General features: G+C 39.0%; 1 protein-coding gene and 1 long non-coding RNA gene across 4 annotated transcripts in view; one reads left to right on the top strand and one right to left on the bottom strand.

Moving 5' to 3' along the window:
* KCNQ3 (potassium voltage-gated channel subfamily Q member 3) overlaps positions 1 to 26,699 on the bottom strand; it is a 193,262-nt gene that overhangs the window by 44,123 nt on the left and 122,440 nt on the right. The window lies entirely within an intron of this gene.
* On the top strand, positions 19,370 to 24,903 carry LOC146544799 (uncharacterized). Its single transcript, XR_014882200.1, has 3 exons — positions 19,370 to 19,584; positions 22,328 to 22,681; positions 24,528 to 24,903. It is a non-coding gene; the product is annotated as an uncharacterized LOC146544799 (long non-coding RNA).

A 26,699-nucleotide genomic window follows, 5' to 3' on the forward strand; every position in this document is an offset into this window, starting at 1 on the left:
AGATGCTCCAGGCCCTTCACCATCTTTGTGGCCCTCCACTGGACTCTTTTCAAGAGATCCCTGTCTTTTTTGTACTGGGGAGCCCAGAACTGGACACAGTACTCCAGATGAGGCCTTACCAGGGCAGAGTAGAGGGGGAGGATCACCTCCCTCGACCTGCTGGACGCACTCTTTTTAATGCACCCCAGAATGCCATTGGCCTTCTTGGCCACGAGGGCACACTGCTGGCTCATGGCCAACCTGTCGTCCACCAGGACGCCCAGGTCCCTCTCTGCAGAGCTCCTCTCCAGCAGCTCATCCCCCAGCCTGTATTGGCTATCATGTACTGTCTTTGAGACAAGTATTATAGATGTCAGAAAGCTCTAGCATACATAGGGTACAGGAAAAAGCCTAGGTATCTTAACACACGAGTGATGTGGGGTAGATAGCAGAAGAAGAGGGGAAGCAGGAGCAGCATTAGCTATCGAGGAGATAGACATTTCCTGCCTTCCTATGGATTGAATAAAGATGGAAAAGCCTCTGACTGTTGCAACTAAATTCTGAATTGCTCTGTTACTGACTTTACAATCTATTTTTATAATAAGCAATGACATTGAACTGAACTGGTGTTTGGGCCCTTTATCTGCTATGACTAGTATGCTTGTCCATGGGCTTATCTCTCTCTAGCAGCATGCTGCTAATTGAGTTGAGACACACAGAGCATGAAGCATGGCAGGCCATGCAGCACAGCAAAGCAGGAACACCACAGAGCCAAACTGCATTACCCAGCAGCCCCAGCTGCCATAACAGCAAATCAAATCGGTTTCAGAAATGGTTAAAACATTCTCCAAATGACACTAACAAATTTGTATGAAATTATTTGAAGGTAAACTTCAACATTTATATATTGGTTTTAACTAAATTTTGTGGAGTGTGACACATTTGAAAGTCAGACTAAAATTCAGCAATAGAATGCCCAGTCTTCAGTGACAAAGTAAAATGAATTTATAGTATATAAAGAATCTGAGGTAAGAACATTAATCACCCCTGTCACCAGTTACACATCTTGGGCTGGAATTTCCAGAAAGTGCCTTTCTAAACCTCATCAGTGCTGCTGTGTCCAGAGAGATGAAGATCAAGTAGACTGATTCCAAAGGCAACAAATTGTGATACCCAAGAGTTAGCATTTCTCACACAGACATGCGCCTGTACCTCACAAACCCTTCCAGTTTCTTTAGAAAGGAAGAAAGGAACATTATACACTACAGTGATTTTTTACTGAGCTTCAAATAACATGTTGGTGGAGAAACTTCTGAGCCCACTGTCCCGTCATTTGCATTGATTGTACACACTGCTGTGCTATTTTCTGCCGTCCCACTTGATATCACTGAAAATCAAAAGACTGTAGAGGGCAAAAGAAAGTGAATAGTAAAACAATCTGCCCATCCTTTCTTTCACTTGACCAAATTCCCTTTTCTGACAGGTGCTTATGATAAATATATTATATTTCTTCACAAGCAATATATCTGGGAGTGAATTTCTAACATCAAGAATATACCATTCTGCATGTCCTCTGTAATCTCTAATACAGCGTTGCTAGACAGGGGAGTACTGATTTGGCAGCTAGCCTTATTCCGAGAGTGAGGTGAAAAGAGAATCTTTACTCTTTACCCTCTACTTTGACTCATTTTGGAGCTCTGACAGTATATATTTTTTTTTCTGTTTTGGAAAATACATTGCAAAAGAGCATACTTTTATAGATAAAGCCAATACTTCCAACCTAATCTAACACTTTCAGTTATGTGAGGTCACCAAGTGAAAAAGCATTTCTAATTTGAACTCTTCTTTATGCCATCTCAACCTTCACCACACGCTCAGCTCAACGTGTGAACATGAGCACTTTATGCAGCGAGCTCAGTTTTCTCCTGGAGTAGGTCATTCAGAAAAAAAGTTACATCACATCATTCCCAATGGACAATCTCACATGGTTAAAGATTTGCAACTAAGTATGAAAAAGAAGCATGGCTACACATGACTTTCATCTCACAAAAACATTGCCAGTACACTCCAGGACCAGTTAAGATTTTAGTGCGTTTTCCAATACAAGCGATATTGTTGCTGTGCTGCGGTAGGTTTTTGTTTATTTGCTTGTTTGGTTGCTTTGTTTTTGTTTTTAATCTAGGATGACTTTTTGAGCTTTTTCTAATTTTTATATAAATGAAGAATGCAGAGTCATCTCTGCATCTTACTCTCTGTGACAGCACTGCACATCAGTTTTCCCCAACTGATCTGTAATCTATGTTCAATTCATAAATCTGTGGTACTGTGAAATAAGCCCATATCAATCAGTGGGGAAATAATTTATTAAAGTGTGGAACGCAAAGCAGATGAGCTAGCAGATGAGCTGTTCTCACTTTATTCACAGGGAGAAAAGAGACAAAGAAGAAAGGATCTGTTCTGAGATGCAAGGGCTAAACTCAAGTTATAGCAGCTACGGATCAACAAACGGTGGTGCTGTGGAGAAATGTTTACTTTGGATTCAAAAATTAACACAGAAGAAATAAGAACCATAACCAAACTTCACTACAAATCAAGCCCAATTTTGATTCCAGTCTGACTTGACGCTGCTGATATAAGCCTTTTCTTACATCAGAATTAACGCTCCTTAGATAAGCAGGCTTTATCACTGATGATCCATTGGGCAACAAGGCTTCACAGCTCTGGCCCTCTACCAGTCCCATAAATAGCATTAGCTGGAGGCAAAGGGAAGGCCGCAGAGTACTGAAAACAGAATATTCTTGAATATCTTTTTCTACAGAATAACTGAGGATGTCTCCATATTTTTCAGATATCGTATGATAATAGCCATTTGTAAATATTGCAGCGTAGGTGTCCTATTTCATTCAGAGTCCCACCCAAGACATGGACTTCTATCAGCTAACCATGGGCATCCTTGTGAGGTGCCTGATAGGTTCTGTTCCATATTTACCAACCCTGTGTGCACACCAAAGATCCCCTGCAGTGTCTCATAGTGCACTGGGTGCACAGGATTGAAGTCCTAGTGCTCTTCCTTTTGGGGGGACCCATTATATCCGCTTAGAGCATCAGGTCAGTGCTGAAGATTGGACTCTTGGAATTGAGCAATGCTGTGTGGATGTCGACATGAGCAGTATAGTCTCCTAATAACACCAACCCTAGCTGGCCATACTCTTTCTTACTGTGCAGAAATGAAACCATTCCTTGTCACTCAGCTGCATACTAGTCAAATTGCTGTGATAGGTTGTATGCCCTTCAATGCCTATCCACACTTCAAAATACATCCTCTCCCAGTTCTATATGAACATTGCAAAGAATTGTTTTAAAAAGTTTCTTGAGAAGAAGGGATATTAAATGGATTCAACTATAAATGTCTGCTGCTGTCTTGATGGTTTAATGCATGGGAAGATATGTGGTCCAGAGAGAAATGTGTGGGGTATGTTCAGTTGCTTAGGGGCAAATCCTTCATAATTGTGATTTTCCAATGTTTTATCTTTGAACTAATGAGAATATGTTGGTAATGTCTGTCAATAACTTTAAAATCATTCAGTAAAGGGGCCTACAGAGGCTGTGTCATGTGGTATTTCTACAGGATCTTCACCTCCAAAGGAACGATTATTAAAGTGTATGCAACTCCCAGTGGGCTGAAAACCTGTAGTGTTAACTCAACCACTAAGGTCAACATAGGAACATCTGAAGCACAGAGAGCTGATGAGATATATGTGCTTCGTTTTCACCTCTAGTTCAAGTTCATTAGTAAATTATAAGTTGGTTTTGCATGGCAAATGAATCATGTCCTTCCTGAAGGTGAACTCTGGATAAGCACCATAGAGGACATTTTATCATCATTACTGATATATAAAACCAAACAATTGCACATGGTATTTGTACCTATGTAAATTTGATGCTGTTTTAAACTATTTTTGCTGCTTGTAATTACCATAAGCAATTAATCAGCATTCAAAATTCAGAATGATCATCTGTAAGCATGTGATATTTCATTTGAAGTCTGAAGTTGAAGTCTTTGGAGGAGGTTATCAGCCTTTTCCAGACCTGCCCAATTTTATTCCTGAAGTGTTTCACCAGCATCTGTAACAATGCTGTTAAATATGATGGCTCTTTTGCTCAACTGACTTGTTAATGTCTCAGATTACATTACCCTGTTTAACCTGACAGTTTCAAATACAGACAACCCTATCAAACCTTCAGAATAATAATAATTAAAAAAAAAAAGCAATATGGAAGGGAACATTTTTATTTGTTTTTCTCTGAAAAAAAGAGCTCTATTTAGTGAAGCCATCTGAAACAGAACAGAATTCAGCATACGTAAGTACATTCAGAAAAATAAAACCCAATTTGCTGTAATGAGAAGTTCTGCATGCAGAATTCAATGTAGCAAAGCAGTTTTGTCTGCACCAAGCAGCTCTATTGAGACTCACATGTTTATATCCTCAAAGATGAATCTTCATTCAGTTCTCTCTTAAATGGAACAGCTGGTTTGACTGAAGGAAGGTTCTCTGTAAAGGGGAATGTTGGGCACAGTCTGTCACAGCCTTGACATAATTTTCCTATTCTTATTCAATATCCATGGGATTAGAAATTCCTGTTCCTGATGTGAGCTTTCCCACCTCCTTCTGTTGTGGGATCAATGTACAGAAGGCTGGAATGACAATGTTATAATGAATGTGTAAGACTGGAGAGTTAAATCCATTTTCTGGTAGAGAATGACAAATTTGACCACCACAAGCCAATAGAGCTCATTCAGTGAGCTGAACCACCCTCTGAGTTCCACTGACTCCACTAACTATTTATATTTACTAGGATGTAGAGATTTAACTCACATGTATGCACACAAATATTTGGATGCCTAAATTTAATATCTTAATCAGAAGCTGAATTTCATCTTGTGTGAACAAAAGTAGAAAGCCTGAAGCAGAAAGCAGGAATGCTGATGCTATGCTCACAGCTTACAAGGCCTCTGCTGGTTCCAAATACTGAGATGACAGAGGGAGTTTTCATCAAACATACATAGCTTTTCCCTTTTGCTGAGCCTAAACAGTTGTCACAGTAACACTAAGAATGATGCAGATGGATCAGTGTCAGGTCTGGGCTTTTTTATTGACCTTCCAGACAACAGTGGTGTCTGACAAAGACTTCTAAAGATTATGGGAAGCCAGATTTTCTTCCTTCCACCAGGGCATCTCCAGGGATGGGTCAACATTTGCCACATTACAAAGCAAATCATTAGTAAGTGAGCACTAGGAATAAATCTTTCCTGGGTGGAAGATGTAAAATGAATGAATCAAACAGTCCCTCCATTATCTCAGAGCTCTGATCACAGATGGATAAACTGCTTACCAGCAACACTGTCCTGCAGAGGCCCAGAAGTTTGCTCTTTACTTAGAACAGTCCATAGTTCAAACAAACAAAAAATGAATGTTTCAGAATAAACTAAAATTTAAAGAAAAAATGAAAGTTTATTCCTAAACTGGACAATATTTCTCTATTGGAGGTCAGTTCAAATTGCCTTTAAATCAGTGTGAGAATTATCATTGGCTTCAATGAATGCTAGAGCTCAGCTTTCCCTTTTGCCATTTAAGGTTTTTGCTTGCATTGTGATTCAATAAAAATCAGGCCAGATGCACTTGGAACATAGGCTGGGATTCATCTCAGCCTACAGCAGACATCACCACTGCAATCTCAGTGTGTCTGGCTCCATTTAAAGCAGTGGGGAAAACTGTAGACCCTAGAAGCATGACTCACCTAGCCTATTTTAGGTGTCTGCTTTAGGATGAGATGACGTGTTTGAGAAGTGTCTGTTTCTCCATCTGGGAAAAAAGTGCCCTAAATGACTAGGTCAGATAGGTCTCACTCACTATTTCTCATAACAAGCCATGAATCAAACCTAGCTTTCTATCACAATGTTGGGAATAATAAAAAAGGGGTAAAAGCGAAGAGGCAGCTTTCCATTGGGTTCTAAGGCACAAACATCTAAATACAACTTTTAATAGCAGGGGGAAAAAAGGGGCTATTTTCATACTCTACATTACCAACATAACCAGACATATAACGTTTGACACTCAAATATTTCCCCAAACTCAAGACTGAAAACTCATGAGATTAAATAAAAATTGATGAGAAATATTTTTCCTCTCTCTTACTCTTGTCCCTTAGGGAGCATGCATTCTAGTGTCATTCCATGGCCAAGACAACTCTTTAAGCTATTAAAGTAATTCTTTCTAAAGAATACAAGCTTAGTTTCTTCTATGAAGGTAATATTATAGTTAGAGAGAAGTACAAGAAATCAAGTATTGCAGTCCTCACCCAACTCAGTAAAATTGTAAGACCTGGTAACAACGAGCTTGCAAATTGTTTGCATTCAGAGAGTGCTGTGGAAATCTGACAATAAAGTTAATTACTCACAAGGACAAAATTTGAAAGGTTTTTGTTGTGTGCACTTCACATTAAATTACCAGCACCATTTCAGTCACTGTGACATTAACAAAATAAGCACGTTTACACACAGCTTGCTTGTAAGGTTATTAGATGTATCTCAAGGTTCCTACTTGAAGTGTACGGTAAACAGCTGTAATGTGGCTGTGGATATTGTTTATGTAACACAAATGATTCAACATGCCTATAATAGAAAGCACGTAATTAAGTTCTTCATGCATCATTATTGAAGCTATGGAGAGGCCTAAGAAACATTTCATGCTTTGGGCTCTTGAGGGAACTTGTGATCCTTCTTCCCCCTGCAAAGATCACTGTGTTCTTTTCTTCACGGAAGGTCAGAAGGATATAAGAGCATGTGAGTTATTATTCCGGGGGGGCCAAGAATTTCAGTTCATTTTGCTTGTAGTAGACATGGCTCATGCTCTGTTTGTGCCACACTGTGCATAAGAGGAGGAACAGCCTTTCCCTTGGATCTGGATAACCGAGACAGCTGAATTTAATAATGCAATCACCTTGTACATTTGGTTTTATTTTTCTAAGTTGTCTCAGTGCTTATGTCTCCATGTTTATGTTTTCTATCAGTTTTTAATACATAGAAGTTTTTATGCTGGAGGATATTGTCACACACTCATTTTTCCTCAGTTCCCAAAAGTACCTGTTTGGAATTTCTGGCACAGCTTTTATTAGTTCCCTAGTTAACAGAGCATATGTATGTTCATTCATCTTTTATTACTGCATTAGCCCTTCCATTACCCAAAACCATATCCCAAAAGTATGGTTTACATTACATGCTCCAGGTCCAGCAATGACTTCACAGGTTGATTTCATAGCAACTCCTGTCGGTCAGATGATGTCTCACTTTTGTGAGAGAATGATAATAACTTTGTGAGACAGATGATAAAAGAAAAAAAAACAAGAAGCAAAAATGAAAAACAGATTGAAATCAAGGGAGACTGATGCCTTCCACCAGTTTTCATGTTATAGCAAGCTAAATAGAATGGGCCCACACTAACAATTGCTTCAGATAATGTTTCTAATTGGTAAGATATCAGCACATTGTATCAAACATTTTCTGCCAATGTAGTAAGTTTACAGGACAAGGTTTTGGCATGGGGTGGGGGCTATGGAGTGCCCTTTTTGAGAAGAACCCAAAATCTGCTCCACATTAAATAACAGACAGTTCCATCTGGCTCCAAAATGGCTCATGAGTGGTGCTGGTTCTGCTTCTGTGAGGGCAGATTAATTTAAGAAAGGAAAAGAATGCTGTTCAGCAGCATCAGGGAGAGAGGAGTGAGAAATAAGAAAGAAACAGCCTGCAGGCACCAAGGCAAAAGGAAGGCAGGAGGTGCTCCATGTGCAGAGCAGAAGTTCCCTGAACCATATGGAATAGGTCTCCACACATAGCCATGGAGAACACCATGGTGCAGCCATGACCTGAAGGAGAGCCCACGCAGAGCCCCTGCAGGAGCTGAGTTAAACCAAGCACTAGATTTGGCATCAGGAAGGGATATCTCTTTCACATCACTCTGTCAGTGAGTGCTGGCTTAGACCTGAATATTTTCTTTATTTTTCTTCTGTAGCACACGGGTTTTTTTGTTTTGTCATGCTTATCTAGGAATTTTTTGCTATAGCAACAATTGATAGAGGTCTCATTGTTCCGCATATACATTATAGTTGAGACTCCTTGTCTGAAGTAAGGCAAAATAAAATAATATTTTTAAAATGCTTCAGGTTTATCACAGAATGCTTTTGTCACTGTGCTGTGCATAAGTAGATAGCCTCAAATACTGTCTGGAGAAAACATCTGATTTCTGTGATCGCCTGTGGCTGAAGTCCTTGTAGCCTTTTCTAAAGAAATGGAGAACTCTATAGGGAACCCCTCTCTAGTGGTTTAACTCCAGCATATGCAGTGGCCATGTCACTGAAATGAACACAAGACGATGCACATCTGCTTCCTTGCTCCATCTCCTTACATCTCCTACAGCTCCACTGCCCCAGCGTTTTTCCTTGGTTCCCAGGACATCGGTAAGAAACTGATGTGGGAACTCAACATGTCAAATATAAAGGACTAAACAGAGGAAGCAGACATGGGTAGCTCCATCCTATCCTCTCCTCATCCCCTTTATCAGGATTAAAATATCTTATGATGAATAGGGAGAATATTTTTTACGCGAACTAAAAATATTACAGGAAATTAAATAGGGCTATGAAGATGTTAAATTGAGAAAGAATATTCAATCATTATAACAACTTCTATGTCAGTTTTAGTTCTGATTTAAGCTCAAAACCTCAAAGCAAATGTAACTTTGGAGCCAGACTGTATGTTGGTTGCTATATTTATAGACGGTGTTACAGAAATGTTCTTCCCTCTTTACATGTAGATAGCATGCCAATGGGTAGTACTCCAGAATGTATCTGCTTCATAAATCAGCTTTATAACATCAGGAAGGTGTAATTTGCAGCTTTAACTGCATGAGTTGTTGACATGGTTGGATGTGAGCAACCAGAAAGGATTTAATCATTTTTAACATGAATACCCAATTACTTACTGGCAAGTTTATCTATGGGAATGTTCTTATGTGTGTGCATCTGAATTTATTTTCTGGTAACTAAATATCTTACCAACATTGATTTGTTAACTTTATGAGAGCTGGAACATTGAACTAACTTGATCACCACCTCTACCTTAAAGAGAATTTCCCCAAATGCTTGAAGACAAATCAAATTATTCACTGTTTTTCAGAAGTGTTTCTACTCTTTAGCCAGGAAATGAAAATGAAAAGAGAGAGAGAGACAGAAGTGACATCTGTTCATTGGGGAATGAAGCCTAGAAAGAAACATTTCGGAAACTCAAGAAATAGTATGAAAGGAAAGTAAGAGCTTGATCTTATGCTTACAGAAATTGCGGGCAAAGTTCTCAATGACTTTAATAGTGCAAGATCAGAGAAAGATCAAAGAATGAGCCCAAGAGAGGAAGAAATGAAAAGTTCTGGGATAAAAGACAGTGGGCACAAAGAAATGATGACAGTCACACAGAAAAGCCCGTAGACATTTCCATGTAAAAAGCTTCTTGCTTCAGTGACCTATGCACTTCTAATGTCTAGTGCATTCCCTCTTTGGGATAGATGGCCACAAATATACTGCTGCTATGCACGGCACTCCAGGCATTCAAAGCTGCTGCTTACTTTTCTTCCACATTTTCTCTTGTTAATTTTTCCCCATAATCTATCTGCTGTCAGCTCAAGAATTTTTACGCCACCAATTCTGAATACCTATTTCTCTGCTAAATGTGTTGAATGAAAGAAGTCTTAAAGAACAATTTAAAGAGAAATCTTACAACTGCAAAGAAAAACTTCATATTGTAATAGCTGGGAATACAGGTGGCAAATTGAGATGCCCTTCAGCTAATGCTAAACTTTTCATGTATAGAGTAGGAGAAACATGGTGGAACAATAAGATATGCTTGGAAGTAGACAGGATTTAACAAAGGTTGTATTAGAAAAAATAATTAGTTTTGAATTTTACTGTGGCAGTTGTGAAGACCCGGGGCTTTAATCCTACAAAGACTTTAACCATTCAACCTGTGCTATATATTACAACACCTTAAACTGTTTCCTGTTCACAACACAATTCTTTTCTGTTTGAGATTTTTCTTTAAAAAAAAAAAATAAAGCATATGATTCACCTCCCATTGATCAACTGAACTGCACTAGGCTGCAGATCTCATTAGGATGTAATCCTGTAAGGGGAGTTAGACTTTAATAGGTTATTTTTGGTTTGTCATGTGCAAACTGACTGCAATCTCATTGGTACTCACTGAAAAGGCAAGAAGGATGATGGTTGTGTATAGCTGGAGGTGAAAGGTTATTCTTAATTTTGATCTGGCAAATGAATTATCAGCCATCATGAATGACAAGATTCCTTCTCCCACTCAGTCACTGATGAGCAAATGTACTGTCTTAAGAAGGGAAAATTGCCAAACCATTTAAAGGTTGAAAACTTCACATACTTCATTGCCCCTTGGTAGGAGAAGGAATCGCACACCCCTCCTTCTACTCTGGCATGTCTAACTATTTCTTAAAAACAAAACAAAATGAAAACCACTGATACACTGCAGTTGTTCTAGGAAGCAATAGACATTTAGAGAATAGGGAGAATGTTTCACCTGAAACATAATGAAGGAAATGAGAGGCTTGTGAATGCTTTTGACTAAATGAAACTCTGGATAAAATTAATTGGCTACAAATGGAGGTCTTTGCCATGGCCTGAGAATAAATGAGACCACTGGCCACACACAATTGGAAAAGGCTTTATTTTCATTTATAATTCAGTGATTCAGTAAATAAGAAAAATGGGAATAATTTCATTGGGTTGTGGGATGGTACACCACAGCAGATTAATGGAGTAAATTTTTCTATCAATATCAACTCTGAATTGGAATTGCACTATTTTTAAAGCTGAACCATTTTGAGGAAAAATAAATTGCAAATGACTTCTGAAGTAAAACTTTCCATTCACCTTCAAGGAAATGTTAAAGAGAAACATGTAAGTGAATTGTTTGATCTCATTATACAATGAAAGCAAAACTCTGAATAATATTTGCAGTATGAAGGAGAACACTTTGTTGCATATGCAAAAACCAATTGCTAAAAAGACCCGAAAACTACTTAAAATCAGAATGTGGCAAGCATCTCTGTTACCACATCTCTCCGTGATCATATTAAATGGAGGGAGTGAAATGGACTTTGTGTACTTTGTGTACCTTGATTTTTAGCAATACATTTTAACACTGTCTCCCACAACATCCTTGCTGTGAAACTTAGAAAACTTGGGATAGATAGATGCACACTGAGGTTGATTAAGAACTAGCTGACTGGCAGAGTGTTGTGGTCAATGGCGTAGTCTGGTTGGAGGCCTGTAACTGGCAGTGTTCCCCAGGGGTCAGTGCTGGGTCCAGTCTTGTTCATCATCAATGACCCGGATGAAGGGATAGAGTCCACCTTCAGCAAGTTTCCTGATGATACAATGCTGGGAAGTTTGGCTGACACACTGGAAGGCTGTGCTACCATTCAACAAGTCCTGGACAGACTGGAGAGTTGGGTGGAGAGGAACCTGATGAGGTTCAAAAAAATCAGGTATGAAGTTCTACACAAGGGGAGGAATAAGCATGTGCACCAGTACAGGCTGGGGGATGACCTGTTGGAGAGAAGCTATGCAGAGAAGGACCTGGGTGTTCTGGTGGACAACAAGTTGGCCATGAACTAGCAGTGTACCCTTGTGGCCAAAAAAGCAAATGGTATCCTGGGATGCATGAAAATGAGTGTGGCCAGCAGGTTAAGGGAGGTGTTTCACTTCCTCTGGTGAGGCCACATCTGGGGTACTGTCCAGTTCTGGGCTCCTCAGTTCAAAAAAGTCAGACAAGTTCTAGATGATCTTATAGGTTGTTTCCAACCTTGTGATTCTACGAAAGGTTTCAGTGAAGGGATACAAAGATGATTAAGGGTCTGGAGTATCTCCCATATGAGGAAAGGCTGAGCTACCTGGATCTGTTCAGCCTGAAGAAGAGAAGTTCTAAGAGGAGATTTCATCCTGTTGATAAATATCTAACGTGCAGGAGTCAAGTTGACAGGAATGGACTCTTTTGGTGATGAGAAACAATAGAGCAAGGGGCAATGGGCAGAATCTGGAACACAGGAAGTTCCATACTAATGCAAGGAAGAACTTCATCACTGTCAGAGTGTTAGAGCACTAGGACAGTCCAGAATGATTGTGGAGTCTCCTTCTCTGGAGATATTCAACACCCATCCAGATGTCTACCTGTGTGACCTGTTGTAGGGACCTGCTTGATTGATGATCTCTAGAGGTCTGTGCCAACCTCTACAATTCTGTGATCCTGTGTAAATCTAATGCACAAATTCATGGTGAAAAGTATAACCTAAGTTGGTTATCATCTCCACAGCCTTGCATGTAATGACAGAAAAAACAAATAACAATACAGAAGAGTTAAAGATGGTCAGAAGTCAGGTGTACATGCAGAATGAATGTGATTTTTAGAATGACTGGTGCAAAAATGAAGCACTCTGTATGTCAACATAAAAAGAATTTTAAACTCTACTATTGACAAAGCTCTACCAAACCTCTGCACAGTCCTTCCACAGACTAACAAATGTGAGAGAGAAGGTTAGCTTGCCCGCCTTTATAAGGTTGTCACCAATGACAAAACTAAAGGAGGAACTGTAGTTGCAAGGAAAAATGCTAATAACACATGCTAAAATCCTGCAGTTACACTTTTCTGCTTTATGAACATCAGATTGGTGACGCAATTCAAGATAATTCAAAGAATCTGCTCGACTCACATCACTTAAAATGATGTTTATGTCTTTCTGCTATCAATCTGATGTCTGTCTGTATGCATTCCTAGAGGACTATGTCTCAGTAATTTAATTTTGCAGATGGAGAGCTGAGATGTAACCATGTGAATGGTTTCTCAACACAATCTCACACTGCACCTTTGATTCTTGTAATTCTGAGACTCTCTACAGAGGCAGAACCCAAAATCACATAAAAGAACAATATTTCTGATTGCCTTACTTGAATATTTCTCTCAGAAAGTTTCTATTGGACATGGATAAATAATAACACAAGAAATTCACTCTGATGACCTCACAATTCTCCTAGGTGATGTCAAAGCATTCCTAACGCTGCTGAGTTATACAAGTAACATCAGCACAAATTTGGACTACAGCTAAAAGACAGACTCCAGAAAGTTCAAATGTACACCAACTACATGGTCAGTATCTACTGGAAATTTCAAGGAGCCAGAATGCTAAAAAAACCTTTAATTAAAGGCAGTGTAATATCTCATCAGTACAGTCCCAAAATATGTGGCTGGTTCTCCAAACTAATACAAATAAATAAATAAATAAATAAATAATAAAAATAATAAACAAACAAACAAACAACAACAACAAAAAAACACAAAAACAACGTGCTCAGTGTTTTTAATATGTAGTAATTTCCTTTGCAGAATATATTAATTATATTAATCTGAAGCTAGGTTACAGTCTTGGAATATGAATTACTTTATACTAATCCTACCAATAACAAACACACACAGGTGCTCTTACATAGTAACTTGTCTCTTTATACAGACTAAATTAAAACCTTCCATAGCTTCTCAGTGCTTATCACCTCAGTATCTGAGGCAAAACCTCACAGCCAAAAGTAGGAATTGAATAGGAGTTGAATGCTACCTCAAAACCAACAACTATGCAGAATTTTCTAATGGTGCTGGTAATAAATCATTAATCACAAATTAAACCCTGCAATGGAAGAGACAGTGGTTCACAGTGTAGAGATTATGTATACCCATGGTGAGGGCATGGACTCCTCTCCCTTCCTGAGCATCATGTAGCCCAAATGCTGACTGCCACCACAGGGTCGTCTGATGTTCTGAGCTGCTGGCAGCACACCTGTCCCATTTCCAGGAGGGAACTGTTCTCTGGAATGGGGCAAAAAAAGCACATGCAGTGTGGCATTTCAGACCAGGCAGAGTTTCCTTCAACAGTGCTGATGTGGGAATGTAAAGAGAGATGCTGGCAGAAATCTACAGGTAATCTCATTGTGAGGACAAATACATGTTACTCTTAATTATCCAGGACAATATTAAAAAAAGCTACCTTTGGATGTCACCCCATTCTGTTTTGAGTTTTACTGCTCTCTGTCCCACTGAAGTGAGCCCATCACACTGAGGACGCTATGAATACACAGGTACAGCAACATCTGTATAGTAGCAGCCGTGACCTTGGTGAAAGAATGTCTCAAAACTGTGACTTGGTCCCTCTCTTATTCCCCATGACAGCCTGGCACTAAGTCAGTTTGGTCACTTAGTCTTCATCAGTCCCAGACCATAGCACTGCTTTTGAGACAAGGCAGGATTAATTTTGCAACTACAGTTTTAGCTGTAGTTTAATTGTTTCTATCCTCCTTGGCAATTCCTCATTATTTGCTGTGGGTTTTCTCCAGCAGTCTCCTAGCTTATGTTGGTCATCATCTCTAAATCCCTTTAGTGGTTGGCTTTGTCCAGAAGCTGCAGAGCACAAAACATCTCTGCATCACAACCACAACCCAGAACTGATGACAGCTCCGGAGAGCATCTCAGGCTATAAACCTATACCTGGTATTTAGGATTCATTTTATGTTATCTTTATACTGCAGGCCCAGAGTAATTTTAATACATGAGCAAACACACGGATTCAACACACTAAAGGAGAAAACATTCTCCTGGGATATACAGAAAAGGTAATTTAGTGTTTTTTGCCTCTAAGGCTTGCCAATGCCAAAAGATTTTGAAATTTATCTTGTAACTGCCCACTGTTTTTTTATCCATCTTGCTGCTTCCTCCTTCCTAGCCTTAGGACACACTGTACTTTACACTACAAAGAGATACAAAGTTTGTCCTAGTAAAAAATAAACATTTTTACTGTATATAAATATATATATATACAAAACCAAGACGTCTCTCACAGCAATTCTTTTCTTACCTTAGACAAACAATGCTACCACTTTCAAAGCACCAAGATGAAAAGATGAATCCTTCCCAGACTAATTCAAATATTTATTTACTTTTCATTTTAAAATACAGCTTTCTTGCTTTTAAACACTTAAAAAGATGAAGTCTGCCCTCACTTACCAGCTCTCTTAGGATAGTCATTGCTCTGATGCTATCAGGAAAGATACGCCATCTGCAGTCTTGAGTGGACTAAAATTAAGACTCTTTCCCTCTTTGGGTTACAGCATTTTATTGAATTTCAGCTACTAGACATACCAGCCCTATGTCCGTATATCTCATTTCAAGTTAAACTCAAGAATGTATAGTCAGTGAAGATCCAATTCATTAATAAATTATGGCTGTGTAGGGGAAGATAGGAACTCAACACATTTGGAAGTTATTCCAGGGTTATCAGAAGGCCTATTGGATAGCCCAGGACGAGTAGCTCCGTCTGTCAGACAGAAGGACTAAGGGCACATTGTAGGCTTGAGGAAGTAAATCATGTTCCTTTATGACAAAAATTCATTCCTTGTTAACAAAATTTTAGTGCTCAGACAGGTGACACAAATGCATTTTCAGTGCCCCGTGTTTCTCTGTGGGAAGCACCAGAAGTGCTTTCATGGTAAGACAGCAGAAGCCAAGTAAATGTTGAAGTGAAATCCTCTGAAATTGTCACTTGCCTTGATGGATTGGCTCCAGGAGGTGATACAGCTGAATCTGACTTGGCTCCTTCAGACAGAGCATGGTGATATATGAAACTTGGGGACTCTTGAAAGCCAAGAGTCCCCATATCGGTCAACCCAAAATACATTTGTGAATGTGCTCAAAACCCATCCTAAGCCATCTCCTTTCTAGAATTTTCTAGTAAGATAGATTTTCTAGGAAAACAGATGTCAGCACGGACACAGCAGGCATGGGCTGCGGGGGAGGCTCTGAGTGATGGAGAAGCAGCAGAGGGGCTCCAGATTGGAGGAGGAAGAAGGCAGGAGGGGCTCCAGGCCCACAGCAGGGATCCCCCTGCAGCCCCTCAGAGCCACCTGGAGCAGATCCCTACTTGCAGCCCAGAAGATATTATTGAGGCACTTATTCTAGATGAGCTTCACCTATTTAAGTGTCCAGAAGCTACTTTATCCTTGATGAACAATTAGTGTTGTTCATGCTCTACTGGACACTGTAATAAATGTTTCTGTGTTCTTTGCCTTGGGGAAAAAAAAAAAAAAAAAAAAAAAAAAAAAGATTATTTCATTATTTCAAAGTTGTACTGTAACCCAATTACATCCCATGTCAGAGCAGAACAAAAGCAAATGTGATTTTGGCTTCAAGCCTCCCAGCATCATTCAATGCTTCAGTGATTTTATTTCCCTTAAGTCAGCAGTATTTAAATTTCTCTGTAAATTATTCCTGGTAGTTTATTCATATCTTAGCAGCAGGGTTGTGGCACTGTACCTTACACTGTATCTGTGTAGGGTGAGCAACCTGAAGCCAAGATGTGTCACAGAAATCACCTACCAGTTTATGGCTGACTCAGGCAGAATTTATTTTGGGATGATACAGTGGAAAACCTACTTCCAATACATATTTGGCAGCAGGAGACTGACCACTGCCTGGTGTGTATATGGGACAAGCACAAACTCCACTTACAATGACAATGAAAGTGGTAAATGAAGGATATTTTAATACAGCCAAAATTTAGACCAGAATTCTGAGTAAGTCCTAAAGCAATCAACTCATCATTATAGGAAAAGGATGCTATCATCTGGTTATAGTACCAGGCCATACATACACCTGTAACCTACAGCTGGGAAATGAAACATGACAGCATGGAGCAGGAACTTATGAGTCATAGAACCATCAATGATTTCAGCTCATGCTTTGGCTTTAGTAATAGCCCTGGCTAAGCTGATAATTATGGCAATGATCCTCATTGTGCTGCTTTTTAGGCAGTGACTTCAGTGTCAGTCTCCAGGGTAATGTCTGAGCAGATTCATTTATAATTGCTAATAATGTAGGGAAGTGGCACGGTGGCAAACATTTTCTGGGTGGATGTGAAGAGTATCTTAATGTTTTATCATATGTATGTATAAAACTTTCCTGTCACCGCTAAAAGAAGGCTGTATAATATTAGTGAAGGATTTTCTGTACTTCTGCACTTCCTTACCTTTGGTGTACTCAGTTGTGAAATGGAAACCCCATGATTTATTTATATTTCATAGCACTGAAATGTTTGAATTTCAACAATGTAAGATGAAATCAAGAGCTGAACTACAAATATGCATAAATGTAGGTTCAGGTGCTGAGAACATCCCAGAAAAGTTCTGCAGGTATTGTTGGGAGGATTCCTCTGAGCTGAGATTATTATTTGGGTTGTTATCGTTTTGTTAATCATGCAAGGTATCACTGCAGAAATGTTATTATCTCTTCCTATCTGAAAGAACCACAACAAGGAAGCTCTCCTAAAGAAGTTTCTAAAAATGCAGTAAAAGGAGTTCACAGTGTCCATTCCTCTCTTACACTGAAATCACACACTGTTAAAAGCATTCTCTGCATTCATCAGCTCAGAGGAATCCTCCCAACAGTACCTGCAGAACTTTTCTGGGATGTTCTCAGCACCTGAACCTACATTTATGCACATTTGTAGTTCAGCTCTTGAGAGCACTGTGCACTGAGATAAGGGGCCATGAGATCAGCACCAGCAAATGTTATTCAGACAAATCCCCTCTGCTTGCTCTTGTGTGTATTCAGCAGCAGCAGCAGAAGGATAATTTGAGGGTATCACTTTCCATGTTCCATTCTGACACTGCATGACACTGAAGAACTCATGTAACCTACTTTTTCCATTTTATGCCTTTAAAAAGTACAGAGCATTTACCCTCTGCTTCTGTATGTAAAGCTTTGATAATTTATACTTCTCAACTGCTTTGGGACACTTAGATGAAAAGTGATAAAGGACCCTTATTAAAACTAATGTGAGAAAGTAAAATTTATAACATAACACTCAAAAGTTGAAAGCAGCCATGTGCCAGTGCAGAGCTTAACAGTCTTGAGTAACTGAGTTTATTTGTCATCTCTTTTGAGAAAAGCCTAATTGCAACAGAATCCTTGAATGGTTCGATCATTTAACAAGGACTCTAATTAACACTAGTTGCATGTTTCACAAAAATAATGATTTGATATCTACGGTACCCCAAATTTTGACCAAATTGATGCATGCAATGTCTTGCAGAGAAACATGGATTAAATCTTAAGCTCTCTACTATCAGAAGATATATATAAAAAAGTGGTATCTACTGTCAAGTGATAACATCTCAATAAAGTACATACAGTTTGGTCACGTATGGACATATGTGTATTCACGTGATAGGGCTTTTATCTTGTCCAGGAACCCAGTGTGAGCATTCTCTGACATACAATGAGCACACTTGGTTCTGTTACAAAGTATGAATTCAAAAGTCCTGCCATGTCTCCCAGTACATAAGGTTGCTCTTATCACTTGACAACACACTCAGTTGCACTTACGTGACAGAAGACCGGACCTGAGGTTGGCTGATTTCTTAGCTTCCCATCATGTATTATACCTGGCTTTTGGGGACAGCATCAGGGATTGCCTTGATAGGACATTTTCTGTATTTCACTTCTAGGTCAAAGATCTTGAAAGACACGACAGCAGATGATGGTTAATGTGATCTGTCCAGATATGTTTCAAAGATGCCCCTATTCCATACAATTCTTCAGTTTCTCTCTCATCCTCTGCAGTTACTCATTCTTCTTTGATCTGGAATACGATGAGTCTAATTTTTATCATTCTAACCACATCTTGTTTCCACAAGACTTTGTACAGAAGTCAGTTCTGCTTAGTAACTGACTGCATGGTCTGCAGTGAGTTAACTGGAGGGCTAATTGTTGTACATTACGATTCCAGCTTCTTAGGTAAGATTTCTTTATTACTACAAGAAATTCACAGCTCATTAAGAGCCTGATGTGATAACTGAAACCAGCTGAATCCTTAATGGTAGTTCTTCCAATGAATCAGCTAATAAAGAGAGACATCTATAAGTTAGAGTTGTTTGCCCAAGTCGAGGCAGAGAGGGAGGTGTTGTCCTGTTGAATTCAATGAGCATCAGATGGGAGTCACTCCACCCTCCGACATGGATTGCAGTGCTACAGCTATTAGATACATGGCCTGCCTACAAAGGCCAGGCTGTTTGCTTCTGTAGCTCTTTTCTATGTCTAGGCAACTTTCCTCAACTATGATAGGAGCAAAGAAGGCAGGAAACAGGCTTTTGTAACTAGGAAAAAAAAAAAAAACAGTGCGTGCACTGGGCTGAGAGATGACTCTCTGTGTTTTTTACAAGTCTGGGCACGTTCTGTAATTGCTCTGGTGATTTGTACTTAATCAAGGCCATTCTCTTTTACTGCCCATTTCCCTCCCCTGTCTGGCCCAGGGATGAAGTCACAGGCTAAATTTGTGATGATGACAGTTGATGACGTAGGCGGTGCTTCGGTGAAGATCAGATCCGTGTTTTTACTGAAGTGTCAAAAAGAAGAAACTGAGTGGAGGGAATGAGGTAACATTTTCACTGTTTTTAAGGAAACTAGCTGTTTCCCATCATGCTAGATGATAAAACTTGTACTAATTACCGCAAATTAGAGGGGATCATTAGAATGAGAGACATTTCTGACTGTACTGTGTAACGTGTTTGAAGGATTTATATGAACCTATTGTCCATATCTCCACTCCTCCTGATGCTGTCCTTCAAGCTAATTAAGTATAAAGAAAATTACATGCACCTTCAGGATGATGTAATGCATCTGCATAATTGAGTAGTGCACTGTCGAAAAGTATTCAGTATAGTGTTACGTATATTGGATGGAACAATTTCCACGATTAATATTCACTGAGGACTCCTAAAATTAACTGTAATTAACGAGGAAGAGGGCCTCGAGATGACTGCGCACAGCTCAAGGAAAACATCTGTTCAGTGCTCGGTTCTGGGCAAAACCACGAGGATAATGCTAGTCTGCATTAGGAAAGTGCAAGGTAACAAAATACGGAAGGGAGTAATTGAAAAAGAGTGATAAAGTAATGAATGGTTTCTAATTGGAACCTAGTTATAAATTCTACTCCTGACATTGAGAAATGAGAAAACTGCAAGGTATTCACCCACAGTTACCTGTCTCTAAGTATGAGACTAGAGAAATAGTAAAGCATGATGACATTTTCCTATATTTTTCTGATAAAAGTTGTCAGAAAAGTTTGAAAGGGTAATAAGTAGGAAATATATCTTACAGACAAAGTGATATACCACAATATAACTGTATTGCAAATCAGATCCTAAAAACAAACACTGAACACGAAGGAGGAATCTGAGAGACTTCTGTCTGTTCTTTCATTTACTGCATGTAGCCATAACAAAGTACTTTTTGATTCATTAACAGACTAGGTCAAAATCCACAACAGAAAATCTTCTCATTTGTCTCCTGCAAGCTTATAGAGCTCCTGCTTATTTTCACTGCTGTTTCAAAATTTGACAACCCTAAATAATTCATTTTTCAAGTGAATGTATATTAAAACAGTTCTAAAATGCATTTATTCAATGAAGTCATATTTTGTGTTACTGATACCATCGCCTTTCTAGAATTAATTGTCTTAAGTTGTCCTATTTCTGTAGCAAAATTCAGGTCTGGAGGGGGATTATCTTTTATACTATGATTGTGCTATACTCATGGTGGTAGTACCTTAATTCTGCCATTAACACAAAGAAATACAGAGAAGGAGGTTGATAAACTGGCTACCATCTAGTCTGCTCTTTGTTTTTCTACCAAACATACCTTCTTTCCTAGGTTGGGAGCCAAGTCCGGTAGAACTGGATGAATAACTACAACTTTTCAGATTTTGTTCAAAATAGCCAGATAGTGATAGGACAAGGGAAAATGGTTTTAAATTAAAAGAGGGAAGATTTAAATTAGATTTAAGGAGGACATTTTTCACTGAGAGAGTGGTGAGGCACAGAAACAGGTTGCCCAGAGATATTGTGGCTGCCCCATCCCTGGAGGTGATCAAGGCTAGGTTGGGCATCCTGATCCAGTGCCAGATGTGGTAGTTGGCAATCCTGCCCATGTCAGGGGGGTTGAAACTAGGTGATCTTTGAGGTCCCTTCCAGTCCAAGCGATTCTAAGATTTTATGATTTCTGAAGGTATGACAATACAACTGGTCTTGCAGGCTGTGGAGGTCTCAGCAACACAGCATGAGATATGTGTGAATTTTCAAAATATAGATTAGTTCATTCTTTCTTTTTCCGATCTGATTATGAAATAGCTTCCCAGCACTGCTTTGGGTTGCACAAGTTGCATTTTGGTAAGGAGTCTTCAGCAGCTGTGATCAGTTAGTGGTCAGGAAGGACATGGTTTGCTCATTCTGGTGTCTTATCATCAACTTTCTCATAGGTGACCTGATTTAACTTCTGTCTTCTCAAACCATGGTGTAATAATGACACATTTTATTCCCCACGTGCTTGCATTTTGATAGTGATAGATTGAATTCACATGTACAGATGGTGCCCACACAACCTTTTGTTGAGAACTAAATTCTGTCACATTTACTTCTCAATTGAATTCCTTTGGCTGAACCATGCCATGAAAGGTACAGCAAGCCAATATCATAACTACTAGTAACTCCAACTGCACTGGTTGAGCTTTATTCTCTCTTAGACCCCAGAGAGATGTAGTGTTCTATAGAGATGTAAAAGTAGCCTTTGAAGCTTTGTGCAAACATAAACTGTAAAGCCAATCACGCAGGCAACATTTTTTATCCTGTAGTAGCAAAAATCAGCCTTGACCTTGTTGGTAGTAGGATTTGTCAATCTGACAGGCTAAGAGATTAAGGGACCAGTGTGCAGCTAGGCAAATTACAGGAATATAAATCATCTGAAGGAAAATGACCCTTTGGGTCTTAACATCCCTGATATCATAGGACATCACAAAATCCTGTACAAAAACATGACAGATTCCATGTAGGTGGCTGTGTTCCTTTGGTTCTTCTAATGGGAGAGTACCACAGAATCTCACTCCATAACTAGCTATAGCCCTTCTTGTTCACATCTTAAAATATTCATGAACAATATATTCACATTTGGTTCTGCCAGCACTGTTCTGTTTGCACAGTAATTGTTTTTTTGCTTCCCCAGTGATCACACACTGATGTATTGACAGACAGCATTATGCAGCCTCCTCTTTGCTGCAGTTAAATAAGTTGATTCAATTTTTCTATCCTCATAATAAAATAATCTGTTTTCTTCACTGTTGCACAGCCCACCTTTGAAACTGACCTAGCCTGAACTTCTCCGCTTTGGATGACAACTGCAATGGTCTACAGTCATGGATCATGATTTTCTTCATCTTTGAACCTATGGAAATTTTTGAATGGAGTTCAGGATCCTTTGTAGCTGATCTTCTGAGCTGCCTTTTGTTCAGTCCCCACAAGTAGTCCATGGATCACAAATAAAAAAACTCACAGACCTACAGTATTTCTAATAAGGAATAGTTTGCTTCAAGTTTTCTCCTTTTCCAGTTGCAAAAACATGGCTGATGTGTTCTGTAAGTGCTATGAGGCCAGACTGATAAGTGAAATCTTCTTACTTCATCTTCTCAGCATATGACTACAGGTAAACTGCTGACTATTCCTCATGCACATGTTGTCACTCAGTTTGAAATATTTACTAAAAACACTCATGACAATCAATATGTCCAGTTTTCAGGATTCTCCTCCCAGTGACTTCTGTAATTATATCCTCTCTCTTCTCAAGGAAAGATCTCTTGAAGTCACAGCTCTTTAGGGACAGTTCGATTTTAATTTACTCTAAATTTAATCATCACAAGTTACTTGATTCAGCAGTGTTTTAAAAAGAAAAAAACAGCCTTCACTAATGACCTCAAAGTTTACAAAATGAAATCTGAAGTGGCATTACCACTGCTAGTTCGGTGACTATTTGATGAAAAGGTATATCAAGAGTGGCCTGAACTTTCTGTTTTAACTGCTGCACTTCTCAAAACTGCACTGAAGATATTAAAATCTTCTTTATTGTTCACCCTTAGGAGTTTTCACCTCTTTAATAACTTCACAGAGCTCTGTATATATAATTGCAAAGGATCTACCTAAGGGATCTCATGACACAGTCTCAGCACCACCAAAGAAGAATCTTACATAGAGTCATCCCCAGCATGATGTTACACAGAGGCAATTAGAATAGTTGTTTCTTCGTATTTGGAACAGTAGGAAGGACAGAGGAGTGTATGGAACAGAGTAGTTCAAGCAAGTGATTCTACTGAAAAGACATATTGCAGCATTAGTTGAAGGGTTACACTGGAGATTCTAGATGTACCAAAGTGTACACGGAGCCAAATGGTATACAAGGGACGGAGATGCAAAATACTAGTCAGAAGCATAAATCCCTGGTTTAGTGAGTCATCACTGTATAGAAATACTCACTACCTTTATTTTTATGCCTGTCATCTCTGAACAGGTGATTGACTTCAATGCCTGTATGTCAATCACTGCAGCAGCTCAAGTACATCTTTATTCCTATAATTGTTGATTTTCTGTTCCACATCAACGGCTCTTATGACTTTATCCTCCTGCTTGATTTAATGAACAAACATCTTAGCAGCTTCTCACTGTACTTAGATCAAGCTATCTATAACACTGTTTTGTCTAAACCATTTATAACCAATTTGATGTACCCATTTGTTGTCTGGTAAATAATCAATACTGAGCAGTTGCTTCTCGTTTCAGCAGAGCATGTATGCATGTGTGTATGACTGTGTTCCCCGATAAGCTACTCTGATTTCTTTGTCCAAGTAGGAGTACTGTTTTGGTTGCCTCCCTCCATAATTTCACGAGCTTCAAAAACTTCTGATCTCAGATGTCAAATGCCATTCAAACTAGTTCTCTCTCCTTACTTAATTTTTTTTTTCCTGTAGCTATGTTTTTAGAGCATGGATCATATTCAGTGGTTGAAAGGTACTAAAAGATTTTCCCTGATTGGGAAATTCTGCTTGCTTTTTCAAAGATTGACTTCTGTTCTGCTGACCTTTACATAATAGAGCGTTCTATCAGACCTACAGGATCTCTCTGTAAGAATTTGCTTCTCCTACCCTTTTCTCCTCACCAGGCTAACTTAGATCTTCAAAAACAGAGAAACCATACCCTCTATGAGTTCATCTTTTTGTATGATCTGTTTTGGTTTTACTTGCTCATGTGTTTAATTTCCACTGAGAGTGCAGACTTCTGTAACAACATTTCATGTGCTGCTTATTCCAACAGTGCACTAACTAGTAGGAAACTAACTATAGGAAGCTAGTTAAATTACCAAGTTTCAGAACTATATTTGATTCCTTTTAACTAGATCCTGTGCTATTCAAAAGTTGCTGTTAAAAAGTTTTCCATCTGTTTATCTATATATCCATGAAGTTTCAGTTTATTTTTTAACAATTCCACTTTTTCCTTCATAGTGTTCTCTTACTTCACTGCACTCTTGGTGCCACTTCATACTCAGGATCAACTCAGACCAATAGGTTTGCAGAGCTCTGAATCATTCAGAGTTCACTTTTTAAAGGACCTGATGGATTTGACTTAACCCTTCCAGATCCAAGAACGAACTCGAACGGTGAGCTTCTGAGTGAAAGGAGCTGCAGCCATGGGAAACCTCTTGTGTTGTGGAAAAAGCAAGACTAATTTTATGCAAGAAACTTGGCCCAGGCTTCATAGCTGAATTGCAAATGATGGGAGTATCTCTAGCCCACTATTAAAAAAATAGAATTAAAAGAATTTTAAAAAATAGCTCCCAAAATAAAAGGCTTTTACTGATTTACTCATAATTTTTTCTTGACTAATTCACACATTCATCTCCATGCAATACTAGACCTTGCCATTGGCATCTAACTCTCTTCGTATACCATACTGTGCATATGGGGCCTCACCTAAGCTGTGAATTCAGTTGGTCTGATAGGTGTTGAAGAACATATTCTAAGGATATGCTTATGTTTCTATGTTGCTCTCTCAATACCCTCACATTACTTAAGAAATTATGAAGTCCCAGAGTTACAACCACAGAATCACAGAATGGTTAAGAATCCAATTAGAATTTGGCCCAAAGGGGTATCTGCAGTGAAAGAGGACTAGATCTTGGGAGTCCCAGCCAGTAACAATATTTGTGAAGACAATTTTCTTGTAGCACCTTAAGACTAGCAAGTTGTTTCAAGACTTAGGAACTATAATTGTCGTTTTGTCTCTGTTCCAAATTGGAACAGATCATCGCTAACAACCCAGTAATGAAGACAGCCACAGGCTTGTGGCCTTAGAGTGCATTAGAAATTAATCTTAATTTAAGTCTTCCTCAGGGATAGTTCTGGTTCCCTTGGATTTAATATGGGTTGAGAGTCAGGACTTGTAGATTCTGTTCCAATTTCTGACAGTAAATCAAAAGTTGTTCTCTGACAAGTTGCTGAGGCCAAAGTACCAACTTAGAAGCAAAGAAATTATCTAAAGTTTTCAGATGATTAATTGCATTTGGATTACAAAGGACAGACTGCTTTATTTCCAACTCGTTTCTTTCACGCTGAGAGAACTATGCTGAGAGAACTATCCTCCCCAGAATTTTGTAAAAAATAGAATTGGATTTGTTTCTACAAGAAAGATGCTCTGCTTTGGAAAACAAACAAGCAACAATCACAAAACAATAAAATACCATAATTCATACAGTAATTTCATGGATATAGAATAACACTGTGAGCTTCCAATGCGATGCTACTCCATTTTGACATATTCTGTGAATCCTCCTTAACAATGTCCAAAAAGTGCAAAACATGCTAAATCTGAAAGTTGTTTTTTACACATCTTCCCTAGTACGTAAATGATATCAGCTCTGTTTTAATTTAAGAACAAAATGGCTTTGTGCCCAACCTAAGCACTTTATCCTTGCCAACACTTCTTTGAGTAGCAATGTGCAAACTTTCTACAGGTATGAGCTTTTCATCTGGACGTTCTTGAGCTGTTCTGCATCTGTCTTTTACATACCACAATCATCTTCGCACTATTCTTTAAGGGCAACAAATCTTTGTGCAGACCTGAGATTCAAGCCACAGCTCTGAACCTGCCCAGATTATTCTCAATGAGATAAATCTTCATCCAGTTGATAGAACCTATACTTTCTTGTTGGGAAGGAAAACTGAAAGGTGGTAGATTGCTCAGGAAAACCAAATTGTACATGCTATTGTGGGCCATTTTGACAAAAGAAGGATAGTTTGAGTTCATACAACATCTTACAGCATACCTGACAGGGTGATGATTTCCAGGTCAAGGTGGGAGGTGAGAATTCAGTTGAGGTGGGTGAAAAGCCAGAACCTGTTTCTTCGATATATGTATTTGGAAGGCATGTTGTTTAGAATTTGAAAAGCCCAAAATTTTCTCCCCAGTCATTTCCCAGGTGAGCTGCATGGCTTGCCTGCCATTCAATCAAGATTACCCTGCCAGGGTAATCTTGAAAGAAATATCAGAGAAATGCCCTCCTAGTTCAAGTAAATGGTCCATCTATGTTTTGTTTCTATAAATAGTACAAGATGCTATGTCGGAACTGTCAAAGTGAGACTGGAAAAAGTAATCATATAAATGATTGCTGAGAAAAC

This window comes from Meleagris gallopavo, chromosome 3 (assembly GCF_905368555.1).
Source record: "Meleagris gallopavo chromosome 3, MGAL_WU_HG_1.1, whole genome shotgun sequence".
In the NCBI taxonomy this organism is placed as follows: Eukaryota; Metazoa; Chordata; class Aves; order Galliformes; family Phasianidae; genus Meleagris; species Meleagris gallopavo.